This window comes from Marmota marmota, unplaced genomic scaffold, assembly GCF_001458135.2.
Source record: "Marmota marmota marmota unplaced genomic scaffold, marMar, whole genome shotgun sequence".
Lineage (NCBI taxonomy): Eukaryota > Metazoa > Chordata > Mammalia > Rodentia > Sciuridae > Marmota > Marmota marmota.
The window spans coordinates 537,432-550,069 of record NW_025999945.1 but is presented as its reverse complement, the minus strand read 5'-3'; positions in this window follow the sequence as shown (position 1 = coordinate 550,069).

The following is a 12,638-nucleotide window of genomic DNA, read 5'->3' as shown; positions in this document are numbered from 1 at the left end:
TGGCCATTCCACAATATGGTGAATTTCGGACCTTAGATTATGAGCAAACAACTCACTGTCTCTTGGCTTTGGGCATCGAATATGATTCCTGGGAAATGACACCTTCCCTGTGAATACACATTTCATCTCAGTGATTTTCAAATGCCCTTAAGATGAAAGACTAAAACCCTAATGTAACTCTCTTACTCTCCTGACACCTCTATAAGCTTCAGCGTCCAGTTATGTGCTGTTCCCCATCAAGGTGTTTATTCCCGATGTGCCAGTAGAGACTGTTTCTTTAATTGATTAATGGCTCACATGCCTCAAATTTCTTCTCAAGCCATCTTTCTGTGATCAAATCTCTTTCTGGCACACACAATGAGATGATCATATATTTTCTTGTAGCCTCCAAGCTGAGGTAAGCCATTCTGTGATGATCACCATTAGCACAGAACATAGTTCCTTCCAGAAAGTAAAAGACACCTATTATCACTCAAACAAATTAATCCAGTTAAATGGTACTAGGTGATTCTGGAACATGGGTTTTAAATAGTGATGAGTTCTGGAAGTGCAGTTTAAAAAAAAAAAAATCTCTGTAGCATCATGGGGCAGAGAATGGAAAGAGGGAAAAAATAGTGCAAAAAGATCAGTGCAGAAGTGAAAAAGTCTGTATCTAAACTCATGGTGATGACGGTGAAGAAAATCGAACAAACCCAAAAGCTATTTAGTGGCTTCTAGTTAATGATGGCAGGTCCAACACAGCTGCTCCTGCCTCACAAGTCTCCTGTGGCCAAATAATGAAGGAAGAAATTTGCCATAAAATTGATGATCTCAAAGTTCATCAAGAGGAGAGGAGAGATGCTCGATCCATCAAAGAGTTTCTTGACATTCTGGCAGACAATAAGGGAGTGGGATTTGGTTCATCCTTTTCTCCACTGCCGTGTCTTCCCATGTTAGGCCAGTTACACCTACTTTCATGAAACATTGGTGTGTGTCGGCATGACTCAAATGGATTACAAGTGGATACGTTTTCAGAGTGACTTTCAGCCATGTACCTGAATCTCTATATCACTCTCTCTGCAACCATCTTCCAAGGAGGTGTGAGTCCCAAGACCTTGTTTATATTTTCCTCTTTCCTATACTTTCCCACCTTCAATTCTTTGCTCCTATAACACAAGTTCATCACTCATGCAATAGCCAAAACATTCCTTCTTCAATGAATTCTTTTCTGCCTCCTCTCTGGATTCAAGTTCCCCTGTTAAATCCTCTAATTACAAGATTTATTTTTCTTTCAGAGACCCAACCTAATTTGTAACTATGTATTTGCTTGTGTATTTGTGTAATGTCTTTCTTAAAATAAAAATTGCATGAGAATAGGGAATTTGTCTATTTTTTTAGGGCTCTATCATTTATGTCTTAGAAAAGTGGGAATGCCCAATAAATAATGGTTGGGATAAATAAATGAAAGGTATGAAGCAAAACCATTAGGCCATGGTGCCATTTGTGGAAGTTGTACTTAGCAGAACAAAAAGATGTAACTGTTTTCCATATAGAATATCCTTTTTTAAAAAAGATAGTGTTGCTTCTCATTCTCCCACAGAGCTGCCTGAATTGGTACAGTAGCTGGACCTAGGCAGGAGAGAGCATGCTTTTTCCCCAATACAATGACAAACAAGTAACCCAAGACCATGAGGAGTGCATGCAATCTAGCTATACCTTAAGTCATTGTAGACAAAAGGATGAAGAATTTGGCAGGTTAGAGAGCTATCTACCTTAGCAAGCAATAATCTGTGATTTTGTCCTGATCATCCTCTGAGTGGATTTTTCAAGAACTCCATCAAGGAGTACTATGAAGGAGGTTGTCTGAGATTTTGGGGTTGAAACTCTGGCCATTTCACCACATCATTACAGTGAGTGAGCATCTGAGATAATTTTGCAAGGTGAGGTGAGCTAATGATAAGAGGTTAAAATATGAGACACTAATGGGTAGTCAGAATGCATTCATTTCAATGGCGTTTATGATGCAGTCATTTCCAAGGCTGAGACACTTAACAGCAAGAACAGCTACATATCTGGCTATTAGCACCAGTGAAAAGTAAGATTCACCCAAAAGGTCAGCAAAGATGCTTGGGGAAAAAAAAAAAGCAAGACCTTTTTGGCATCATATTCTACATGGAAACATTTTTGTCTCATTAATCAATTTCTCAGCCATAGATGAGAAATCATGAAGAAGGCAAGGCCATGAATTTGCTATGGGTTATCTGTTATTAATACAGCACATTTCTGCTCTCATGATTGCTGAAGCTGTGTCCTTGGAAATATCCCAAATAAGAATAGAGATTCCAGAAACAAAGAAGTATGTGTATTAGTCAGCATTCTCCAGAGAAAGAGAATGGTGTGGTGTGGTGTGGTATGTGTGTGTGTGTGTGTGTGTGTGTGTGCACTTGCCTGCGCATGCGTGCGTGAGAAGTGGGTAGGAGTTCCTGCAGGTGGAAAGCTGCCGGGTGTCCGGTGGGGCAGTGGTGTCCATGATTTTTGCTCAAATGGGTAGCCAAAAATTCTGCGCAGGTGCTGATGCCCATGGTCCTGCTCGGGTACCGGGTAGTTGTCCTGCGTTGGTAAGTAGTTGGGGGACCTACTCTGACTCTGAGGCCTGGAGCCCCGGGTGGGGCACAGTGATTGATAGTGATTCTTGCGTAGGAGTAGGAATATCACTCGCAGAGAAGCAGTATTCTCACTCCCTGAGTCCCAGGTCACAGAGTGACACAGAATGCTGCCTCCCTCTGGCCTGCCATCTTGGATCTCCTGCTAAAATGCCTTTTTATATGAATGTGAATAGGTTCTCCAAATAAAATCCCCATGCCTCCATGTTTCTTGAGGACAGCATGGCTTTGCAGATGTCTCTAGTGCTCTCCTTATTGGTTATGGGCAATAAATCTTTCTCCATTTCTTTATCTTCTAGTCCTGTTCATTGGTATTGTGCTCACCAAGAAGAGAACCCATCACATTCAGTTATAAGACCCCATTCTCCCAGGCACATCTCTCCCTACTCTACCCAGAAGTGAACTTGTGATATGGACTGATGAAAAAAGCACTCCTTTACTTCTGCAGGATATTGGACTTCATCCTGTTTGAAGAGAGGGTCCTTGACAAAGGAGAACTATAGCAGGACAGGGAAGGCAAATTGGGGTAAGCCCCGTTCACCAGGGCAGGTAACCATTTAGGAATAGAGGCACTCACTTCCTAATGAAGAACAACATTTCAAGAATATGTGGTTGTGGGTGTGTGTATCCTCTTTTGAAATTCTATAACATGACATCTTAAATTAGGCAGTATATTTCATTTTTAGTAGAAGGTAAATGTTGCAAAAGAGAGGTTTCTGTGTTGGTGAGGGTTTGATTGGGGATGTAGAACCACTGTAAATGATACTGAATAAGCGATGTAGGATAAGGATTATACCTGGGTAAAGCTAGGGGTGTAGAGACCTAGGAGGGGATAAGGGAAATCAAAGAGAGGTCACTACTCAGAAACCATGGGGAACTATGTAAGGCTGCTGCCTCTGGAGCTGGTGGGGGCAGACCTGGAGGTCAGCAGGGTGGACAACTGGAAACAAAAGAAGGAAGTGAAAAGAGAGGACAATGCAATCCAAAAGGGTAATCTGAGACCTATGAGAACAGACTGAGCCCGCAGGTCAGCACCATGTGCCACCTGGAAAGCACAGGAACTGCTACTTCACCTCACTCTCAAATATCTGTGCACTGCCTTTTGTGGCCAATCCTGATGGGAGCCATAGAGGGAAAGAGAATTCAGGAAATGTAGTTCAACCTCAGATAACTTGATACAGGTTAAAAAAAATGCCACAGTTTCCCAATAATGATTAACAATTATATCCCTTCAAGGCTAATCTCTATCATGTTACATTATGCTTTGTCCCAAATATAAATGGGCTTTGTTAGCTACTTATTTTCTATCAGAACTGAATGCATTTAAATTCTCTTTTTTTCTTAATTTTTTATTTAATGAAGTTTTTTCATGAGCACACCTGTTTTCACAGCTTTATTTTAGAAGTTAGAGTCAAGTTGTGAGGTAAACCCAGTCTTTTGTTGCTGTTGTTGTTCTTTTTAGTTATACATGACAGTAGAATGTATTTTGACATATCACACATACATGGTGTTATGGCTTGCGTGTGAGGTGTCCCCCAAAAGCTCACGTGTGAGATAATGCAAGAAGGGTCAGACAAGAAATAATTGGGTTACGAGAGCCTAACCCAATCAGCGAATTAATCACTTGATGGGATTGGGTCGTAATTGAAGGTAAATGGGGTGTGGCTAGAGGAAGTGGGGGGCTGGGGGCATGCTTTTAGGAGTATATATTTTGTTATCTGGCAAGTGGAGTTTCTCTCTCTGCTTTCTGATCTTCATGTGAGCTGCTTCCCTCCACCACACTCTTCCACCATGATGTCCTGCCTCATCTCCTCATCTCGTGCCCCAAAGAATGCTGTCTATGGATTGATACTTCTGAAACCTTGTGCCCCCAATACACTCTCCCTCTTCTAACATTGTTCTGGTCGGGTCTTTTAGTTGCAGCAGTAAAAAAAAAAAAATGACCAAAACACATGGAGTAAACTTCCCATTCTTTTGGTTATACACGATGTGAAATTATATTGGTCATGTATTCATATGTGAACATAGGAAAGTAATGTCCAATTCATTCTACTGTCTTTCCTATTCCCCCTCCCTTCCTCTCATTCACCTTTGTTTAATCCAAAGTACTCTATTCTTTCCTACCTGCCCCCACTTATTGTGAGTTAGCAGCAACATATCAGAGAGAACATTTGGCCTTTGGTTTTTGGGGTTTGGCTTATTTCACTTAGCATGATTGCCTCCAGTTCCATCCATTTACTGGAAAATGCCATAGTTTCATTTCTCTTTATGGCTAAATAATATTCCATTGTATATTTATACTGCATTTTTCTCTATACATGTGTCTGTTGAAGTACACCTAGGCTGATATCATAGCTTAGCTATTGTGAATTGAGTTGCTATAAAGATTGATGTGCCACATCACTATAGTATGCTGATTTTAAGTCCTTTGGGTATATATTGAGGAGTGGGATAGCTGGGTCAAATGGTGGTCCCATTCCAAGTTTTCTGAGGACTCTCCATACTGCCTTCCAAGGTGGTTGCACCAATTTGCAGTCCCACCAGTAATGTATGAGTGTGCCTTTTCCCCCATATCCTCAGCAACGTTTATTTACCCAGTCTTGATGGTTCTCCCAGGTCAAGTGTATACCCTTCTGCAATACACATTTCTGTTTTCTTGAGTCTTGGCCAAGCACATTGCTACCTCGGCTCAACTAGGCTTCCAAACACTGACTATAGGCACATTTTAGAGCATCCTTATTGCTATCTTTCCATTATCACTTCATAATTTTCTGATTAAAAAATGAATATAGTTTCATATTACCCATGTATAGCAAATGCAACAACTATCTCTTTGAGAAAGCTGAAGTTGCTAATTACAGTCTGGTAGATAACTATTTTATCTCATTAAGAAATTGTCAAAAATGAATAATAGATGGTTGAATATAGAAAAAAAATTCCCCTTAAAATAAAAGATATTTTACAGTACAACTTGTTTGGGGGAGGGGTAGATTTGAGATATCTTAGTATTTAATTTTTCTCTATGATCTTTTAGACTCAAAATAATAAACAAAACTTTACTTATCTACTTATCTTATTTCAGAGGAATATATTTCAACAAGTAAAAAGTAGCTTAGTAACAAGAAAATTGTTCACATTCTGCCAGAACAACCTATTGTGTAGATTCTTTTGTGTTTATTCATTATTACAGTACATAAGAAAATGTCAGATATTCAAATCACATTTCTAAAATTACACAGAGCACTTTGTACTACATTTGTTTTCTTTCAGTATTTTGTAGTATGACTCAAAATCATATGCTTCTGGTTAACATTTTTCTAGTGATTGTCGTTAAGATTTCATTGGAAATAGTTTCCTAGGGCCCACAAATGTTTTTATTCCTGGACTTTGACCTCCAGAATTAAATTTCAGATACTAACTTTCCCTAGTAGAATCAGTAATACAGTGCCTGGCAAAATGCTCATGTTAACAAGTCAATTAAATGCTTCCTAAATGGGAAATAGGAAATATTCTTTTGAGGAAAAAGAAGCTCAGTGCAAATAAACAACATAACATATATATGCTCCCAGACCAAGTGCCAGGCTTTTCTCCCCACCCCTTCCTCAACTATTTGCAGTCTGACATGCTGTTACAAGTTAATAAATATTCATCAATGATTGACGATACTGAGAACACTTCTCAGACTTTGCTACGCAGATACTCACTGAGCAGCCAGCATCAATGAAGTTTTCATTTCATTTCTCCCTGCCACCCAGCTCTCCCTGCTGCCATTGGCTGTGCGTTCCAATATTAAATTTGTCTTTCTGAAGCCCTACTTTTATCATATCACTCCCTTGTTTAAAAATATGGAATGAATACTCTTTGCCAAATGGGCAGAGTCCATATTCCTTAATGTCACTGACAATGCCCTTCATAGTCTGGCCCCACTCCTGCCTGCCACCTCCCCACCAATCTTCCCACCTTCTACATGCCAGCCATGCTCAAGGCTAAGCCTGTTTTTAATTGTGTCATATGGACCATCCATGTTTCTTTTCTAGGCCTTAGTTCTAGCTAGTCATTGTTTTGAAGCATTCCCCCACTCAATTCCATCTCCTGGCCCCTCTTTACCTAGGTAATTTTTATTAGTTTTTGAAATTTCATCTTTAACATTCCTAAGCTTTGGGAAGCCATCCCTGGATCTGCTAGACTGATGGGGCCTTCTCTGCCTTGGGCATCCCTGACACCTTATACTTTCCTATCTATATCTAGTGAGTAATGACACTCTCAAATATATTGATCCCTGGTCTCCAGAACCTGAAAGTTTTGCCTTATAAGAAAAAAAAATATGCCTTCACAAATGCGATTAAAGATCTCGAAGTGGGTGCTAGATGCATCAGAAGTCTTCATAAAAGAGAGTTTGAAAGAAATTTCATACGAACAGAAGAGAAAAAGATACACATAGAAGAAAAGATGGTATGAAAAGGAGGGAGAGATTGGTCACAAGCCAAGGAATGCCAGCAGCCAACCAGTAGCTGTGAGGAGCAGGAAACATAGAGTCCTTAAAGCCCCCAGAGGGAAAACAGCCCTACAAAACCTAGATTTCCACCCATGATATTAAGTTCAGATTTCTACCCTTCAGGACTTTAATAGCACAAGGTTCAGTTATTTTAAACCATCAAACTCACAGCAGTTTGCTGCAAAAGCCTCTGACAGCTAAGATAGCTTCACGGCTGTGCGAGTCAGGGGCCCGTTGGGCAACAAAGGGTACAGGTAATGGAGACTTAAGTGAAAGGACCATGTAGTAGCCCATGGCTCCTGATAACAAGTTGCCATTACCACTTCTAAGAGGGCAAGAGAAGGCAGCAGTGACCAGAACTCAAAGAACAGCTGTAGAAGGGGGCTTCCCAACAGGAGCAGTGGCCTTTAGCAGGGGGACACAGCCAAGTTCAAGTGACCCAGCAGGGAGAAAGCCAGGGGAATAAATATCCCAACTTCACCCCCTCTCTGCACTCTGATCTCCCTAGAAGCTGTGGGAAACAGAGTCTATTCACACATTCCACAAAGGGAAAAGGGCAAAGCACAGAGCAAAGTGGAGAGCAAGCAGCTCAGGAGGGGAGAAGACATTCTAGGACATCAGTCATCCTGTTCAACTGCAATGACTCTTTGAACCGCAGATTCCTCCACTCTGCCTTAAACACCAGGAACGCAGTACACACACACACCGCCCCCTTTATGATAAATCCCAGCCCCCCACATGACATCAGGCACAGACCAGGAACTTCATAAATATTTACTGAATAAAATTAATCAAACACCTCATCAAAGAATTAGAGACACTTCACGATCGGGATCTAGACTTCCATTTCTAGTTTTGTTTTCCACTATCCTTTTATGAGTCTTCTGTTGCAAGCCAAAACGGACCACCAAATTGTTCCCAAGCCTTACTATTTCCTTCCTCCATAGCTCTTGTTTGCAGTCACATGGTCACATTTGACTATTGGTTTTTGTTCGCTGTGTGCATGTGTCATGGCTCAACTCGAAGACCATAACTTCTTTGAGAGCCACCTCTTTGTCTCATAGAATTATGCATTCTAAGTGGACTTTAGCCAGTGACTTCTAAAAGTAAATCCATGGGGCTGGGGTTGTGGCTCAGCAGTAGAGCACTTGCCTCGCACGTGTGAAGCACTGGGTTTGATCCTCAGCACCACATAAAAATAAATAAACAAAATAAAGATATTATGTCTATCTACAACTAAAAATATTTTTTAAAACAGCAAATTCACAATAAATATTCCATTGTTAGATGGAATAGATTAACAGTTAATTAGTATATTATGTGGTCACTTATTTATCCTCATCTCTTCTATTTTTTTTTCTTACTATCAAAGCTAAAAGAATCTGTCACCTTTAGTTTTTCAATAACAGGTTTCCTTATTTAATAAAAAAGATAAAATGAAAGACTTGTGAACAAAGGTTAAACTTTGTTCATAAAAATTAAACTGATTTTTAAATTAAATTTAAAACTAAAATGATGCTCTACAATACAGCACAGAGTACTCATTCATAATGGTATTCTGTGCTGGATTGTAGAGTATCATTATGAAGGTTTTGCCTCATGGATGGTGGGGAATGGTGAGGAGATAGTTACAGGTCTTGAGAAACCTCTCTAAAATCTCTGAAGTTTGTCTTAAGATATGAATTTACCAGTTTTGGAGATTTCTCAGAACTTAGAGCAAGTTAAAGGTTCATTTTAATACAGCTGCATATAAAGCAAGAAAAATAGAAAGAAAACAGTAGTGGGGTGTACACTAACCACATTTCATAACATTTTAATAAAAGTCATATTAGAGGAACAAATGCCAGATGCAAGAAGGCTAAAGTGACATATTCTGCTCCAAAGTTATGTGCCTTTTAACATCAGAATAAACATTTAAAACAATTCTTATCCATGATTACCAGGAATATTTAGCAACACTCATGACAGTTTTTCAAATTTATTATCCCATTTCACTATAGTATCACCTTAAGAGAATAGCAAGCTGAGTATGTCTCCCCAAGGACTATTATAAAAGATGGTATGAATGCCTAACATATTGACTTTATTGCTGTCAGAAATAAATGCAGACTCTCATATGTAATAGCTATGTAGTTCAGTAACTATATTTTGCAAATGACTGCAGCCCTATAACGACATCCCAGAAAAACTCATATGTGAATGTCTTTGGAAACGTTTAAGCTCTTTAATATTTGAATTGCTTATAAATGTTTATCTGCGTTATGTTTTTCTTCCAAAACATACCAAGCTTGCTTCATTACAAGACATAAGTCAATACTTGCATATGGATGTAAGTAAACACAGCTTTGCAGTAGATTCATTTAGATGCAATGGACAGAATAAAATATATAGTTTCTAAAGGAACAGATCCTCTTGGCTATTCACTTAGGGCTCAAAAGCAAATGAATGTTCAATGTTTCACAGCTATTTGAACCAGTGGGGACTTAATAGCTAAATTTCTATAGAAGAAAAGTTATTTGAAAATAAAGAGTCTTGTGAATTATTCAGATCTGAAGCAGCTTCCCGTTTTTTTGAGTATGGAAACACCATGCCCTCTTCTTTGCAAGGCCACGTACAGGCACTATTAAAGGACCGTGACCTTTATGCCCAGCAGCCAAGGTATTTTTCTGGATCACCTAGATATGACAAAATTAGAGCTCATAAACACTAAGTTAGCTAACAAGTTAACTGCACAAGAGAATATACCTGAGACATCCTAAACTCACTTATATAGACTTACACAGATTATACAATTTCTTCCCCCTAATCTTCATTGGTCATTATACAAATACAGGTCCTCACATGTTGCAAACCATCTTGGATTTCTGAAACAAAGGCTTTCATATTTCTTTTGAAGATTCAAAAATTGCCTGGCATTTTTAAACCATGTTGGAATATCAACTTATTTGCCCAAGAATGATACAAGGGACTAGCAGAGATGTTCTGTTATGATTTTGATATAATCTTTTATCCCCACAAAGCTCTTGTGTTGAAGTCTTGGTCCCCAATGCATCAGTGTTCATAGGTGGGGCCCTGGGAAGACAATTGGATCATGAGGGCTATGACCTCAAAAACTGATTAATCAAATCCATTTATTGACTCAAACTGAAAGCATTTGGATGGAGGGGCTTTGTTATAAAAGCAAGCACTCTTGCTCTCTGATTCCCGGCAGGCTTGAGGTGAGCAGCTTTCCTCTGCTATGGGCTAACCACCATGATGTTCTTCCTGGACACAGGCCCACAGAAATAGGGCCAAGCAACCACCGACTGAAACTTCTGAAACCATGAACCAAAATAAACGGCTCCTCCTTTTAAGTTGTTTTGCTTGGGTAATTTGTCACACTGACAAAAAAAAAGCTGACTAGCACATGTTCAAAACAATTAATTTGACAAAGTCAGTGACCCAAAAGAACACCGATGTCTGAGATACATGCTCTGCATCTTAAAATAATGTCAAACCCCTAGCGGCAAAGGAGATGGAGATTTGTGACATTTCCTGCATGGCCCCATAACTTCCACTATTTTATCTTAATATTAAACTTCAAGATGTGTACATAGGCATTAAGGATAAATGCAGGATCAGAAGTAAATTCCTCACTCAGCAACTCCCCGCTTACAAATGAAATCAACACATGAGCCTCAAGAGTTGATAATTTGTGATAATTTGTGTCCAGTGGAGAGAGGTAATTCCAGGTGAGTGATCAGGCAATGTTTCATGGAGAAGGCAATAGAGGTGGGTCTGGGATTATGGATAATATTTGAGTTTATGAACAAGAGAAAAGATTGCATGGCAGAGAATACAAATAACATAATAGTTAACATGATGATGATAATGACAATGAGGGTGTAATTATTAAGTATCAGTCAACAAACTCAGTTGTGTAATTTTCTTTATTTGCCATAAATCAACTTTTGACTTCAACCTCCCTTGCTAGGCAAATGACAAATACAGCTCTAAATCACTCTTGTGTCCTCCATCCTCCCACCACAGAGTTGTGTTAAGGTTCTGAGGCCTTAAAACTTCCAAGGCATCTAAGAAGCCTCCTTAGTCATATGTCACCTGCTCCAGTGATCCTCACTTGCATACCTGATGACTCAGGATGGTCTCTTTGAGGCCGAGACTCTACTATTATTCTTTCTGTGATTTTGATATAATCTCTGTAGAAACTGGAATCAGCCTTTTTGATGTTGTATCCTTTCATTTCTCCCTTGTCCTACCATCCTCCAGATATTACCAGATGGGAAAGGACAGGCTCCTACAGTCTGTAGGAGCCAAAGACTCCCTCTCTCACACCTGAAACCCTCTTCATCTGCAGACACTCCCTTATTTTTTCCACTTTTCCCTCAGAGGTCTTACTGAACTCTTCAAACACTGTTCCTCTCAAAGGTTGTAGTTCATTCAAAACAAAATCCAGGAGGTTTGACTAAAATATCCCTCCAACTCTCATGCCCATCAAAACACCCTGAGCCTAATATGGTTAAAAAAAAAGAGTAAAGTGAAATTGTTACAAAACTTAATGTCTTAATAAAATATCTGCCATCTTGCCTGACATTTGTCAAGCACTTATCCACTCTCTGCAAGGGACTTTGTCCCAATCAATCCTTTTGGCATGTAAGAAGGAGATATTCTCAACTCCACTTTTAAGATATTCTCAACTCCACTTTACAAGTAAAGGGTGCTCAGCAACCTGCTCAAGATCTTACAGCAAGTAAATGACAAAAAATAGGACTAACCTGACTTCAGAGCTTGAGCATAACACCATTGACCTGCTCCTCCCAGGGATACAAAGAAGGGAGGAATCTCAATAGGTTAAAGAAAAAAAAACAGAAAGTAAAAATATTAGTGGTTGAAGAAAAATGAAAAACAAAGACACTAGAATAAGGCTGAGGTCAAATTGTCAAAACCTTAGAGGGCTTTTGTTTTCAGAGGCAAAGAATTGCCAAAAATCTCTCATGGAACTAAAAAATTATAGCAAGTGTCAGAATACAAAGTTAACATTCATATAAACCACCAAAGAACAAGCAAAATGTGAAGTTAAAAAAAAACAACTATGTCATTTATGTTAGCATTCCCCAAAATGAAGTGCTTAAATGTGAATCTACCAATATACATAAGACCTACATGCAGAAAACTACATACCCTGATGAAATATATAAAACAAGAACTAAATAAATCAGGAGATATTCCCAAACATGGAATATCATGTTTGGGCAAAGAAAGCCACCAAGTTTGCCAAGATTTCACTTCTTCCCAAACTGATTTATAGATTCAGAGCAATTTAATAAAAATCTCAGAAAGTTATTCTATGGATATTAAAAAACTCATCCTGAAGTCTATTTGAACAAGGAAAAGACCCCAGATGGTCCACATGATATTGAAGGAAAAAAAAAAAAAAGTTTCAGGACAAACACTACTGGACTTTAAGAATTATTGTAAAGCTATATAAATCAAGACAATATGGA